The sequence below is a fragment of the Lissotriton helveticus genome, chromosome 10 (genome assembly GCF_964261635.1).
Source record: "Lissotriton helveticus chromosome 10, aLisHel1.1, whole genome shotgun sequence".
In the NCBI taxonomy this organism is placed as follows: domain Eukaryota; kingdom Metazoa; phylum Chordata; class Amphibia; order Caudata; family Salamandridae; genus Lissotriton; species Lissotriton helveticus.
This window is the reverse complement of record NC_136071.1, coordinates 51,035,742-51,049,398: the sequence shown is the minus strand read 5'-3', so window position 1 is coordinate 51,049,398 and position 13,657 is coordinate 51,035,742.

Sequence of the window (13,657 nt, the reverse complement as noted above, 5' to 3'; positions counted from 1 at the left end):
CATAGGGATAACCATGCGCTCGATAAGTTAGCCTCTTATGTGAAACATTAAAAAAAATATATCCTTTCAAAATTTTGAACCATGCACCCGGCATAACATGTGAATGCATTCATGTTCTGTGCCTCATCATCAGGTGGTGTAAAGACTGCTTCATTTTTACTATAACTGAGTGGAGGGAAATGACGCACAAGGAGGGCACAGGCCATAGGCGTGATTATGTATCGTGTAAATATGGAAAGAAGTGTATTTCTGTGAGCTGAGTTATGCCTTTCTCTGGAGAAAGGAGCAGAAGTTGCGCACAGTTTATAACTAAGGGCACAAGTCCTGACGGGGCTCATTGGAAACAGCTGCTCCGTAGTGTTAGACCTGTCTGACTTTTTGGCGAAGTCCCTCCTAATTTTTATTTATTTTGTCCCCTTTTTGCCCCTCATACCCTTATTAATTTTTGTGTCTACTGGATTTTTATAGGTGTTGGCCAGGGGGATAGGTGTTCCCTCTCCCCCTCATAGTTTTTTACCTCAGGTCCAGAGGCCTGTTCTGACAGGAAAGTTGGCACCACCTAAAATGGTGGCCACCAACTGCCCCAACTGTCACCAACAGAACCTGGCTATAGACCAACATAGGGCATTCCAGAACCTTCTGGTCCATTCTGGACCACTGAAGGGCAGCCTATATAAGGCGGAATGCGGAGCAGCCATTTTGTCTACCTGTGGAAGTCAGCTGGAGGACAGGTGGTGGCTAAGGGTGGGAGAAGGTTGGACTTTGGATTGACCTCCTGGACTTGGAAGCTGTCTATTTGGCCCAGCCCACAACTCCCCTGTTGGTTACTTGTCCTGGCCCCGCTGTGGGAAGTTACTGGAGACCCTGGGCGCCTAGCTAGCCCCTTGTCTAAAATTATACAGGGACAGCTTCAGGAGAAGGAGACTGCAGCGCTGCGGTGTGCAGTCCTCTGCCCAGCATAGGGAGTCCAGAGACTGGTAAATGGTTCTAGACTGACCCCTACTTTGTAAACCCCTGGAGAAGGTTGAAAAGAAGGACTCTCCTACGGAGAAGGGCTGATCCTGGTGCCCTCCCCTTGTTCTGCTTGTACCCCAGTGCTGCCTATCTGCTGAGATCGCGCCCCCCCTGGTGCCAAACCCCTACCTGCGACCACCAGGGCTGGAGAAGCGGGGACCGCAGGACCACGAGTCGCTCTACACCTGGGTCGGTGTGGAAACGCTGAGGGAGCCGGACCGGTTGTTCAGTTGGCCGTGCTGTCCTTTCATCTGTGCGAGTGAGCGACGCGCTTGTGGAGCTGTGTCAAGGGCTGAGGTGAGGAGCGGAGCCAGGGAAGTCTTCGGCGGCGTGAGGAGTGAGCCAGGAGGAGAGAACAGCATCGGAAGTGCAGCGCGGCCTCCAGCGGCAAGACGCTGATCTTTCGCGCATGCTCTGTGGCGCCGCCGGGCTCCGTGAGGTGGAGCCGGATCGAGGAAGGCGGGAGCAACTGCGGAGGAGCGAGAAGCATTGCGCATGCCCCCCGTGATCAGCGCGTCTCCGACGAGGGAGTTTGAGGCTTCGTTTTCCCCCTTCGCTCAGGCGCTTCAGAAAGGAGCCAGCGCGAGCGGAAAGGGGGCCTTCCTGTGTGCGCTTCACTGATTCTCTGCCCCAGTGACGAGGAGGCGAGTGCGCTTCATTATTCCCCCCCCGCCCCAGCATTAAAAAGGCAGCTGGCTCGGCAGGAGGGTTTGAAGTGAGGCCGGTGGGACCTCGAAGGAGCCGTAACTGACAGTAAGGAGGTCATCTGGAGGGGGAAGGTGGCGCTAGAGCCTGTGATCATCTGGTAATCCGTTAATGGTTGTTGCTCCTCTCAGCTACTGCAGTTTATAAAGTGGTGGGAAGCCTGAGGAAACCCTCCTTGACCCTGGAGATTAGTTAACTGCACTATCAATGTTAAATTAACCTAATATCTCTGAAAGTGCCTGCTGGAGAGGGAAAGGGTGCATGTCCTCTTAGTGAGTTGAGGTTCAACTGTGGCAGAGGGGATTGTACCTACAAATCTGGAATACTAGAGCCTGTTCTAAAGTAAAGTGCTGGTATTATCTCGTTGAGGAGTCATAGGAAGCTATAATTTAACAGATTAAATAAGCACAGTGTTTGATGAGGTAAACTGTTAATCCTGCTGAATGTGGATTTGTTATAATTGAAAGGGTCATTATTGATTAATTGGAAAGTGTAATGCACCTTAGAAACTCTATTGATAAATTGTTTAGTAGCTTCTAAAGTAATTATTGATTCTAAGGTACAGGTTCTCCAAATGCAAAAGTGTGATAAGATTTCAGAAATACAGTGACTGTTAGTAATTGAAAAAGTGACAATCTGCTAGTAACGTACAAAGTGTAATTGTTGACCCTGAAAGTGATCTAAACTGCTTTGAACTATTTATATGTGAGCTACTAATAATTGACAACAAAGAGAATATTATTTTTACATAAAGCAGCACGTATTTTCATATAATTTTGGTGTAGTGTTTTTCTTTTTGAGTGCTATTGCGTGAAGTTACTTTTGGGTGGTCTGCAACCTTTACACTGTGCCTCTAGATGTTAGTCTTGCCCTAGGCCAGGCTACCTAATTCCAACATATTGGTGCCTAGCGGTGGGATTGCGGACTTGGTTGCAGCTACTTACTAGTAATTTGACGTAATACACCTAACCTACACCAGGAGTTTTCTCCTTGCGGCCCTCCCAATTAGTCCTTTTGTTTTTTCTAAATTTATTCCTGGTGGTGGGTGGAGTTGGTTTTAGGTTACCCTTACCCCTCTGAAATTTCTGGTGTGTATCCAGGTTTGCCAGACTCACAATGGAGTTTGCAGTGGAAAACCTGGAAGTCTATTCCGTGCCCCAATTGAGAATGTTCTGCCAACAAATGGGGGTCTTTTTCAAACAGGGTGCCAGGAAGGGGGAGCTCCAGACTAGCCTTAGGGCCTGGGTGGAGGCACACCAAGAGACAAAGGAGGAGGATGAAGAGGTTGACCAGGACATGCTGGGGGAGGTAGAAGAGTTATTCCGCGATAAGGGGGAAAACTTACTCACCAAACCAATGTCCTATTCCAGTAAGGGCAGTAGCATCTCTGGGAGAAGCCTAACAGAAGCCGAGCTCACCGATAGGAGAGAGAAAAGACAGCTAAAGTGGGAGTTGGCTAAGTTGGAGCAGGAGAAAGAGGAGAGGAGGATGGTCCACGAGTTTAGACTGAAGGAACTGGAGCTCCAAAGTCTGCGACGGGGGTCCTCTCCTGTTAGGAATGGTGGCAGCGAACCAAAAGAGTCAGCCAGGGAGACCAAACCCTATATCCCAAAGGACCTGATAGCGAGTTTCAGTCAGGGGGATGATGTAGCTAAGTGGCTGGCCGCTTATGAGGTTTCTTTGAAGGTTCATGGAGTGCAGGAGAAGCACTGGGGGGGTAGTTTGTACAAGTACATGCCTCCTGCTGGTCGGGACACCTTGCTGGCCCTGGATCCAGAGGAACAGACAAACTACCCCACCATGAAGTTGGCGTTATTGAGGAAGTTCGGGCTCACCCCAGAGAGGTACCGACAGAAGTTTAGGGGGAGTCACAAGATGGGCACTCAGAACTGGGTGGACTTCCTTGATTATGCCAGAAAGGCCTTAGAGGGTTGGGTCAAGGGCAGTGAGGTAAAGGATTATGAGGGGCTGTACAATCTATTTTTGAAAGAACACCTCCTCGAGAAATGTTTTCCCGAGCTGCGCCAACACCTGGTAGACAGCAAGCTGACCAATCCCCGGAAGCTTGCAGAGGAGGCGGACATCTGGACAAGTACTCGGGTGTCCTCCAAGGGGACTGGAGGGGAATCTCAAAAAGCCGGACAGGGCGCCCCCCAGAAGAAGGAAGGGGGGGGGGAGAAAAAGAAAGAGTTCTCTAAAGGTCCCCAAAATAACTTCCAAGGGAAGGGAGCAGGTTTCACCCCTAGGGCAAACCCGCCCCGGAACCCTTATCCTGGCCAAAGCCAGCAGCCCAGGGTTCCCCACTGTTTTGAATGCGGTGGCGTTGGACATTATAAGGGAGATGTCAGATGCCCAAAGAGACCACCCCCTCCCACCGGAGGAAAGTCACCGGGAGTAGCTAGTGTAGCGCTCGGGGAGGAGTTGCCCTTAGATAAGGGGGGTGAGTGGGCGGGTGTCACCTTAGTGTCCCTGGGAGAGCGGGAGATGGTGCCAAAGATCCAGGTGCCCCCAAATACTACAAAGTATGGGCAATGGGTTACCATCAATGGCCAGAGAGGGGAGGCTCTGAGGGATACAGGAGCCAGCATGACTATGGTGAGAAGTCAGCTGGTGTCCCCAGAGCAGGTTGTTCCTAATGTACTCCACCCCGCCGCGATGGCTGACGGCAGAATGGGCCACTATCCAGTGGCTGAGGTTCCCTTTGAGTGGGAGGGGGTTGCAGGTTCACTTCGAGTTGCCGTAAGCCCTGCCGTGCCAGTCGATTGTCTGTTGGGGAATGACATGGAACACAACACTTGGAGAGAGGTGGAATACCGGACGCATTCTGCGATGCTGGGTACACCTAACTGGGCCTGTGTCAGCACAAGGTCTGCGACTGCCCGGAGAGGGAGTTCGCCTGGGTTGGAGCCTGGAACAATGGCCCAACCCGCTGCTAAAAAGGGTCAGAAACGGAGACAGGGACAGCCTGCTCCTGCTTCCACGCCCCATGTGACAGATCGGCCACCTGCAGTGGTAGGCCAGGAGTCCGTGGAGGGGGAAGTAGACTCTCTGGAGGATTTGCCCATCCCTGCTGAATGGCATGTGGAGGGAGGCCCTACCAGAGAGGAATTCTGTAGGGGGCAGAGGGAGTGCCCTACCCTTGAGGGACTGAGGCGTCAGGCTGAAGCCCAGGCAGCAGGTGATGCTACGGGACACCACCATATTTACTGGGAGGATGGCCTCCTCTACAGTGAACCTAAGGTTCCTCTACCTGGCTCATCAAGGGCCTTGGTGGTCCCGCAGCAATACCGAGCCTTTCTGCTGGAATTGGCTCATGCGATACCACTGGCAGGACACTTAGGCCAGGACAAGACCTTTGCACGGCTTGTTCTCCACTTTTACTGGCCTCAGATGAAAGCGGCGTCCAACACATACTGTAGGACATGTGTATCCTGCCAGGCCAGTGGGAAGACAGGGGTGAAGCTAAAGGCTCCCCTGGAACCACTTCCTGTCGTTAGCACCCCCTTTGAAAGGGTGGGCATCGACATTGTAGGGCCATTGGATCCACCAACAACAGCTGGTCACAGGTTCATCCTGGTTCTGGTGGATCATGCCACACGGTACCCAGAGGCCATCCCTCTGAGGACTGTTACTGCACCTGTGGTGGCTAGGGCCCTGATGGGAATCTTTACTAGGGTAGGATTCCCAAAGGAGGTTGTGTCTGACAGGGGGACTAACTTCCTGTCTGCTTACATGCGGACTATGTGGAAGGAGTGTGGGGTGACCTACCGGTTCACCACTCCTTATCACCCCCAGTCCAATGGACTGGTTGAGAGGTTCAATAAGACCCTGAAGGGCATGATAAGAAGTCTGCCAGAGAGTTTACGGAGGAAGTGGGACATCCTCCTACCTTGCTTACTGTTCTCCTACAGAGAGGTGCCACAGAAAGGAGTGGGCTTCAGCCCATTTGAATTGTTGTATGGGCATCCAGTGCGTGGGCCTCTCAGCCTGGTGAAGGAAGGATGGGAGAAGTCTCCCAGAAAACCTCCCCAGGATGTGGTGAGCTACATGTTGGCCTTCAGAAGCCAGATGGCCAAGTTGTGGAAGCAGGCTGCTGACAACTTGGAGGCCAGTCAGGCAGTCATGAAGGAATGGTACGATCAGAATGCTCACCCGGTGGAGTTGGAGCCTGGCCAGAAAGTCTGGGTGATGGAACCTGGAGAGCTAAGTGCCCTTCAGGATCGTTGGACAGGCCCCTTTGAGGTGTTGGAGAAAAAGGGTAAGGCCACTTACTTGGTGGATCTTAAGACCCCGAGGCAGCCCCTACGGGTGCTGCATGCCAATCGCCTCAAACCCCACCATGAGAGGCCAGAGGTCATCCTGATGTTGGTGACTGATGGTGCTGAGGAAGCAGAAAGCGAGCCTCTCCCAGACCTCTTTTCATGTCAAGAGAAGGATGGGTCGGTGGAGGGAGTGATTCTCTCCCCGTCTCTCACTCCTGAGCAACGAGAGGACTGCCGACAGGTATTGGGGCAGTACTCTTCCCTGTTTTCCCTTGTCCCAGGCAGAACCCACCTGTGTACCCATGATGTGGACACAGGAGACAGCCCCCCAGTGAAATCCAAGACCTATAGGCTGTCGGACAAGGTGAAGGCTAGCATCCATGGCGAAGTTGCCAAGATGTTGGAGCTAGGAGTGATAGAACCGTCCAGCAGCCCTTGGTCCAGTCCGGTGGTGCTAGTCCCAAAAGCTGCCCCACCGGGCACCACACCAGAACTGAGGTTCTGTGTGGATTACCGAGGACTGAACTCAGTTACCAAAACTGATGCTCATCCCATCCCCAGGGCGGATGAGTTAATTGACCGGCTAGGAGCTGCCCAATACCTAAGTACCTTTGACCTCACTTCAGGGTACTGGCAGATCTCCTTGACAGATGGAGCAAGGGAAAGGTCAGCCTTCTCCACGCCTGAGGGACACTTCCAGTTCTGTGTGATGCCCTTTGGGCTCAAGAACGCCCCTGCCACATTTCAGCGACTGGTGAACCAGGTCCTCTCTGGAATGGAGGGTTTCTCGGCTGCTTACCTGGATGACATTGCTGTCTTCAGTAGCAGTTGGGAGGACCACTTGCAACATTTGCAAGCAGTTCTCCAGGCGCTGAAACAAGCTGGATTGACCATCAAAGCCAGCAAATGCCAGATTGGGCAGGGGTCGGTTGTGTACCTTGGACACTTGGTGGGTAGGGGGTCCGTGCAACCCCTACAGGCGAAGATTGAGGCAATCATGGCCTGGGAACCCCCCAAGACACAGACTGAGGTCCGAGCTTTCCTGGGCCTCACAGGTTACTACCGTCGCTTTGTGAAGGGGTATGGCACTATTGTAGCGCCCCTCACAGAGCTCACCTCCAAGAAACAACCTCGACGGGTAGTTTGGACAAAGGCTTGTCAGCAAGCCTTTGAAAAGTTGAAGCAGGCAATGTGCGAAGCACCGGTCCTGAAGGCTCCCAATTTCTCCAAGGAGTTTATTGTGCAAACAGATGCATCCGAACATGGCATTGGGGCAGTGTTATCGCAACTCAATGAAGAGGGCCTGGATCAACCTATAGTCTTCTTATCCAGGAGACTGCTTCCCCGGGAACAGAAGTGGAGTGCCATTGAGAGGGAAGCTTTTGCGGTGGTGTGGGCTCTGAAGAAGCTGCGGCCATACCTCTTTGGCTCGCACTTCCTGGTTCAGACCGACCACCGACCCCTTCGTTGGCTGATGCAAATGAAGGGGGAAAATCCCAAGTTGTTGAGGTGGTCCATCTCCCTACAGGGAATGGACTTCCGGGTGGAACATCGGCCTGGAGTGGACCACGCCAATGCAGACGGTCTCTCCAGGTATTTCGGCCTTAGTGATGAGGACTCCCAAGGGGTTGGGTAGTTCTCCCCACTTTCAGCTGGGGGGGACGCGTGTTAGACCTGTCTGACTTTTTGGCGAAGTCCCTCCTAATTTTTATTTATTTTGTCCCCTTTTTGCCCCTCATACCCTTATTAATTTTTGTGTCTACTGGATTTTTATAGGTGTTGGCCAGGGGGATAGGTGTTCCCTCTCCCCCTCATAGTTTTTTACCTCAGGTCCAGAGGCCTGTTCTGACAGGAAAGTTGGCACCACCTAAAATGGTGGCCACCAACTGCCCCAACTGTCACCAACAGAACCTGGCTATAGACCAACATAGGGCATTCCAGAACCTTCTGGTCCATTCTGGACCACTGAAGGGCAGCCTATATAAGGCGGAATGCGGAGCAGCCATTTTGTCTACCTGTGGAAGTCAGCTGGAGGACAGGTGGTGGCTAAGGGTGGGAGAAGGTTGGACTTTGGATTGACCTCCTGGACTTGGAAGCTGTCTATTTGGCCCAGCCCACAACTCCCCTGTTGGTTACTTGTCCTGGCCCCGCTGTGGGAAGTTACTGGAGACCCTGGGCGCCTAGCTAGCCCCTTGTCTAAAATTATACAGGGACAGCTTCAGGAGAAGGAGACTGCAGCGCTGCGGTGTGCAGTCCTCTGCCCAGCATAGGGAGTCCAGAGACTGGTAAATGGTTCTAGACTGACCCCTACTTTGTAAACCCCTGGAGAAGGTTGAAAAGAAGGACTCTCCTACGGAGAAGGGCTGATCCTGGTGCCCTCCCCTTGTTCTGCTTGTACCCCAGTGCTGCCTATCTGCTGAGATCGCGCCCCCCCTGGTGCCAAACCCCTACCTGCGACCACCAGGGCTGGAGAAGCGGGGACCGCAGGACCACGAGTCGCTCTACACCTGGGTCGGTGTGGAAACGCTGAGGGAGCCGGACCGGTTGTTCAGTTGGCCGTGCTGTCCTTTCATCTGTGCGAGTGAGCGACGCGCTTGTGGAGCTGTGTCAAGGGCTGAGGTGAGGAGCGGAGCCAGGGAAGTCTTCGGCGGCGTGAGGAGTGAGCCGGGAGGAGAGAACAGCATCGGAAGTGCAGCGCGGCCTCCAGCGGCAAGACGCTGATCTTTCGCGCATGCTCTGTGGCGCCGCCGGGCTCCGTGAGGTGGAGCCGGATCGAGGAAGGCGGGAGCAACTGCGGAGGAGCGAGAAGCATTGCGCATGCCCCCCGTGATCAGCGCGTCTCCGACGAGGGAGTTTGAGGCTTCGTTTTCCCCCTTCGCTCAGGCGCTTCAGAAAGGAGCCAGCGCGAGCGGAAAGGGGGCCTTCCTGTGTGCGCTTCACTGATTCTCTGCCCCAGTGACGAGGAGGCGAGTGCGCTTCATTATTCCCCCCCCGCCCCAGCATTAAAAAGGCAGCTGGCTCGGCAGGAGGGTTTGAAGTGAGGCCGGTGGGACCTCGAAGGAGCCGTAACTGACAGTAAGGAGGTCATCTGGAGGGGGAAGGTGGCGCTAGAGCCTGTGATCATCTGGTAATCCGTAAATGGTTGTTGCTCCTCTCAGCTACTGCAGTTTATAAAGTGGTGGGAAGCCTGAGGAAACCCTCCTTGACCCTGGAGATTAGTTAACTGCACTATCAATGTTAAATTAACCTAATATCTCTGAAAGTGCCTGCTGGAGAGGGAAAGGGTGCATGTCCTCTTAGTGAGTTGAGGTTCAACTGTGGCAGAGGGGATTGTACCTACAAATCTGGAATACTAGAGCCTGTTCTAAAGTAAAGTGCTGGTATTATCTCGTTGAGGAGTCATAGGAAGCTATAATTTAACAGATTAAATAAGCACAGTGTTTGATGAGGTAAACTGTTAATCCTGCTGAATGTGGATTTGTTATAATTGAAAGGGTCATTATTGATTAATTGGAAAGTGTAATGCACCTTAGAAACTCTATTGATAAATTGTTTAGTAGCTTCTAAAGTAATTATTGATTCTAAGGTACAGGTTCTCCAAATGCAAAAGTGTGATAAGATTTCAGAAATACAGTGACTGTTAGTAATTGAAAAAGTGACAATCTGCTAGTAACGTACAAAGTGTAATTGTTGACCCTGAAAGTGATCTAAACTGCTTTGAACTATTTATATGTGAGCTACTAATAATTGACAACAAAGAGAATATTATTTTTACATAAAGCAGCACGTATTTTCATATAATTTTGGTGTAGTGTTTTTCTTTTTGAGTGCTATTGCGTGAAGTTACTTTTGGGTGGTCTGCAACCTTTACACTGTGCCTCTAGATGTTAGTCTTGCCCTAGGCCAGGCTACCTAATTCCAACACGTAGTCTCTTACTTTTGTTTATTTCGGCTTTTAAAATAAATAGCCTTGTTTTTTTATATTTTCCGTTACTTTCTAACTGGACCTCGGCTCTAACTCTACTGTGGTAATTTAGACTGCTCACATGTGGCAAAATAAAATGTCTATACGGGCAAAAGGAGAGTGCTCTGCTATATGCCCTCTTGATGTAGTGTTGTTTTAGCTGATTTATAGACTGATTTATTATACATCCACAGGGAACCACTGTTTAGAGTTTTTCGTTTTATTGAAATTCCCTAATTTTTGAACTCCTTTATTCCACAATAGGGATAAGACAGGAATGCATGAAAGTCATTAACCACATCAGCCTTGTTGATCCGTTGCACGACAGCCCCCAAGGTTGGTCTCCTGTTGTCTTAGTGGCTCATTGCTGCAGTTGCATGCAATAACCATCCCATCCTAACAACCAACTCAGGGCTCACTCAGGAGAAACCATCCAGTACAGTACACTGATGCTTTGTTGGCATAATAACAGACACATGTGCTGCTAAACCGGGAATGATCAACGTCGAGAACCTGGTTATAACATACGCTGGCAAAGTCAATATTTAAAGACATCAGCCAAACTTTTGACTTTTCGGCCCGTCCCGTCCCCTGCCTGCCCCTACATGAGTGCCCTTACCTCCGCCGGCGCTGCTCCCGCCTGTCCGCTCTCACCACCGCTCATCCCCTGCGCCATGTCCACCGCTCCTCCTCCGCCGCCGGTCCTCTGCTCCTGACGTCACCGCTACTCCCCCGCGCCATGTCCGCCGCTCCTCGGACGCCGCTCCTCCCCGTGCTCCAAACGTGACCACGCACGTCGCGGCCGGCGCTACTTTTGAGGGACTACTTTTTTTTAATCTAACATTTTAAATAACTTTTATTTTTTTAATTTATGTAGCCTATAACCATCTACACACCCTGCCGATTTCAATGGTGTATCGCGTGTGTAGATTGGCGCAGTGGTTCCCGAATTTACCCGCCTCAAAGCCTGAAAGTTTCTGCTTTATTATAGTATTATAGATTTCGAATATCCCAATTCCCATCACTTTCAAATTAACTCCATTTTATCCTCTTTTTTTATTGAATAATAAGAAATCTAGATTGTCTTTACTGAAACAATTGGTCCTAAAACAGAAGGCGGAGTTAACTTTCCAGATTTTCAGGCTCATCATAAAGCTTTCTTATTGCGCCAGGCCTCTATGTGGTTACTTGATTCTGTAGATGATTCCCCTTTCTGGACTTAAATTGAACGCCTGTTTATATTTCCTTATTCATTTCATGAATATCTTTCTTTTTTGTGTAAACTGCTATCCATTTCCACTCCTATATTGAGCATACTTCCAAACTACTCGATTTATCTACCCGCTCTACTCTTGAGTCTAAGGATTCCTTTTTGAATTCCACTATTTGGCACAAAAAAGATTTATTTATCCGCAATATATCCATGTATTGGAGGAGCTGGAGAGATAGGGGTTTGATATGGATTCACCAATTATTCTTGAACTCAGAATTTTTGTCTTTTGACACGCTCATGCAGACATTCAACTTACCAACCTCTTTTATTCATAAATACAACACACTTAGACAAGCTGTATTGGAAGTTTATTCCCTCCTCCCTGACACGTCACCCACTCCCATTGCGTCAGGAACTTCTTCACGACTACACCCCTTGCTGCTATCCAATCCCTAAGCCTCTTCTTTTTATAAACATCTGCAAGGCACTGACATTGATAGACAAAAGACAAAAATTGAAGCTGCTTGGGAGGAAGACTTTGGGGTATGCTGGCCACTCCTACTTTGGAGAGGCATTTGGTCCAAATTACGTAGGACTTCTAGAGCAGCAAACATGGCACAAACATTATTTTTTGTTTATAATAGGCTTTTATTTACACCTGCCACTTTATGTAAGCGTTTTTCAACCTTTCTGGATACATGTTGGACCTGCTCTTCCCCTAATGCTGACCTGCTTCATATGTTGTTCATTTGTCCACAGGTACAAACTTTGTGGAAAAAAGTATGGTTACAGGTTAACTTGATATATGGTACTTCATTTCCTTTTTCTGTTGTTCATATTTTTTTGGGTAGTCTCTCTTCTATTTGGGATGTGGTTTCCCTTAATGTCAAAATTATCGATTTATTATTAGCGCTTGTCTTCCAACAAATTACTATTAATTGGAAAGATTTTTCGAAGATTTCATTCAGAGCTTGGTGGTACACTGTTTGTCATAATCATAGGTTGGACACTTCCTTTGTGTACCCACCTCAAATGGCTACAAAACGTGTGACTTGTGGTCACCTGTTACAACATTTATCGACAATAGTGCCAAAAAATATTCTCGGGCAAAACCATCTCAACAAGAAGTTCCCAAACCACCCTGATCTCCCTAGTAACTCCATAAGTCTCTGTCATATTTTTTACAGTGCATATGTAGTTCATTTCATGTGTATTGTTTTTCTCTTAAATTTCATCTTTGTATTCTTTGTTCAATTTCTTCATTTCTAAGTGACGTGATTGGAATTTGATATTGTACATTTTATAGCATGTACTTTGTATGGATACCTGGTTTTCTTTTCAATAAAATTATTTAAACTTAAAAAGAATGATTCCAGCCAGTTGTTTAGCAAGGGTGCCATGAGTTATAATGCAAACAAGGGACATGGAATTCTGCTCTGGATGGGAAATGGCCATAAAATGCTGTAACAATCAAGAAGCCATAACATATTAAAAATAGCAATAAAAAGAACCATGGCAGATTATTGCATACATGATAAAGAATAATCAGTCTCCAAGAATAATGAATCTCAACATCATTAAAACACACGAATAATAACATTTTAAAGTAAGAAAATAAGACTGATCGAATCTGGGGGCGCAATAACCAGTAATCATCATCAAAATAGTGTTACAGGCATGCTATAGCTCCAGATGCATATCAACTCCTTCTTTTTCTGAGTCTAACAGCGGATATTAAAAATCTAGCAACATTAGAACAAACACATTTGTTGTGTAGCATTTGTAAAAAGACAAAAGCGGGTCTAGCCTGCATGAACTGTCTCTCTTTTAGTAGAGGAAAAAACAGCATAAAGTGAATATCATCTTGATCAGAGAAATTGTCATAGATACATGGCTCTAGAATATTAACTTTATTATATCAAATAGGGTACACTAAAAACCAATGCAATTGATTCAACCTAAAACGAGTCAACATAAAGCAATGCTGAGGGTTAGTGACAGACGTAAAGTAGAAATAATAACATGCAAGTGAAAACAAAATGTTACCAATTCTGTACACTCCCTAGTAGGCTGCACGCTAGCACAAAAATGTTTGTTAGCCCACAATAGAATCCCCCAGCTGATGTTCTCAGGGTGAGAGTACAGCTCAGGCCGACCCAGCTCCTGGCAGATAGATCTAGCATAGGCCAGCCATGATAAAGATTTGGCCTTATCCAATTGCATACAATCCCTCAAAATAATCCTATTAAGCTCAGATCAGGATTGGACCCCATATAGACTATTTCAAGTCATTGTACGACGAATAAAGGTGTATGAATGAATTAATTACTATTTCAGATTATCCAGCTGGGAGTGCATGATGGGCAGTATTTATAGTTAGTTTATAGTTAGTTTACTAAACTATAATTGTCGCATTTCGTGTTTTTAAAAGTTACATCTTATTTCAACATTTAACTGTAATGTCACTTTACACTTTGGTTGTCAAGTAAATAGCTGAAT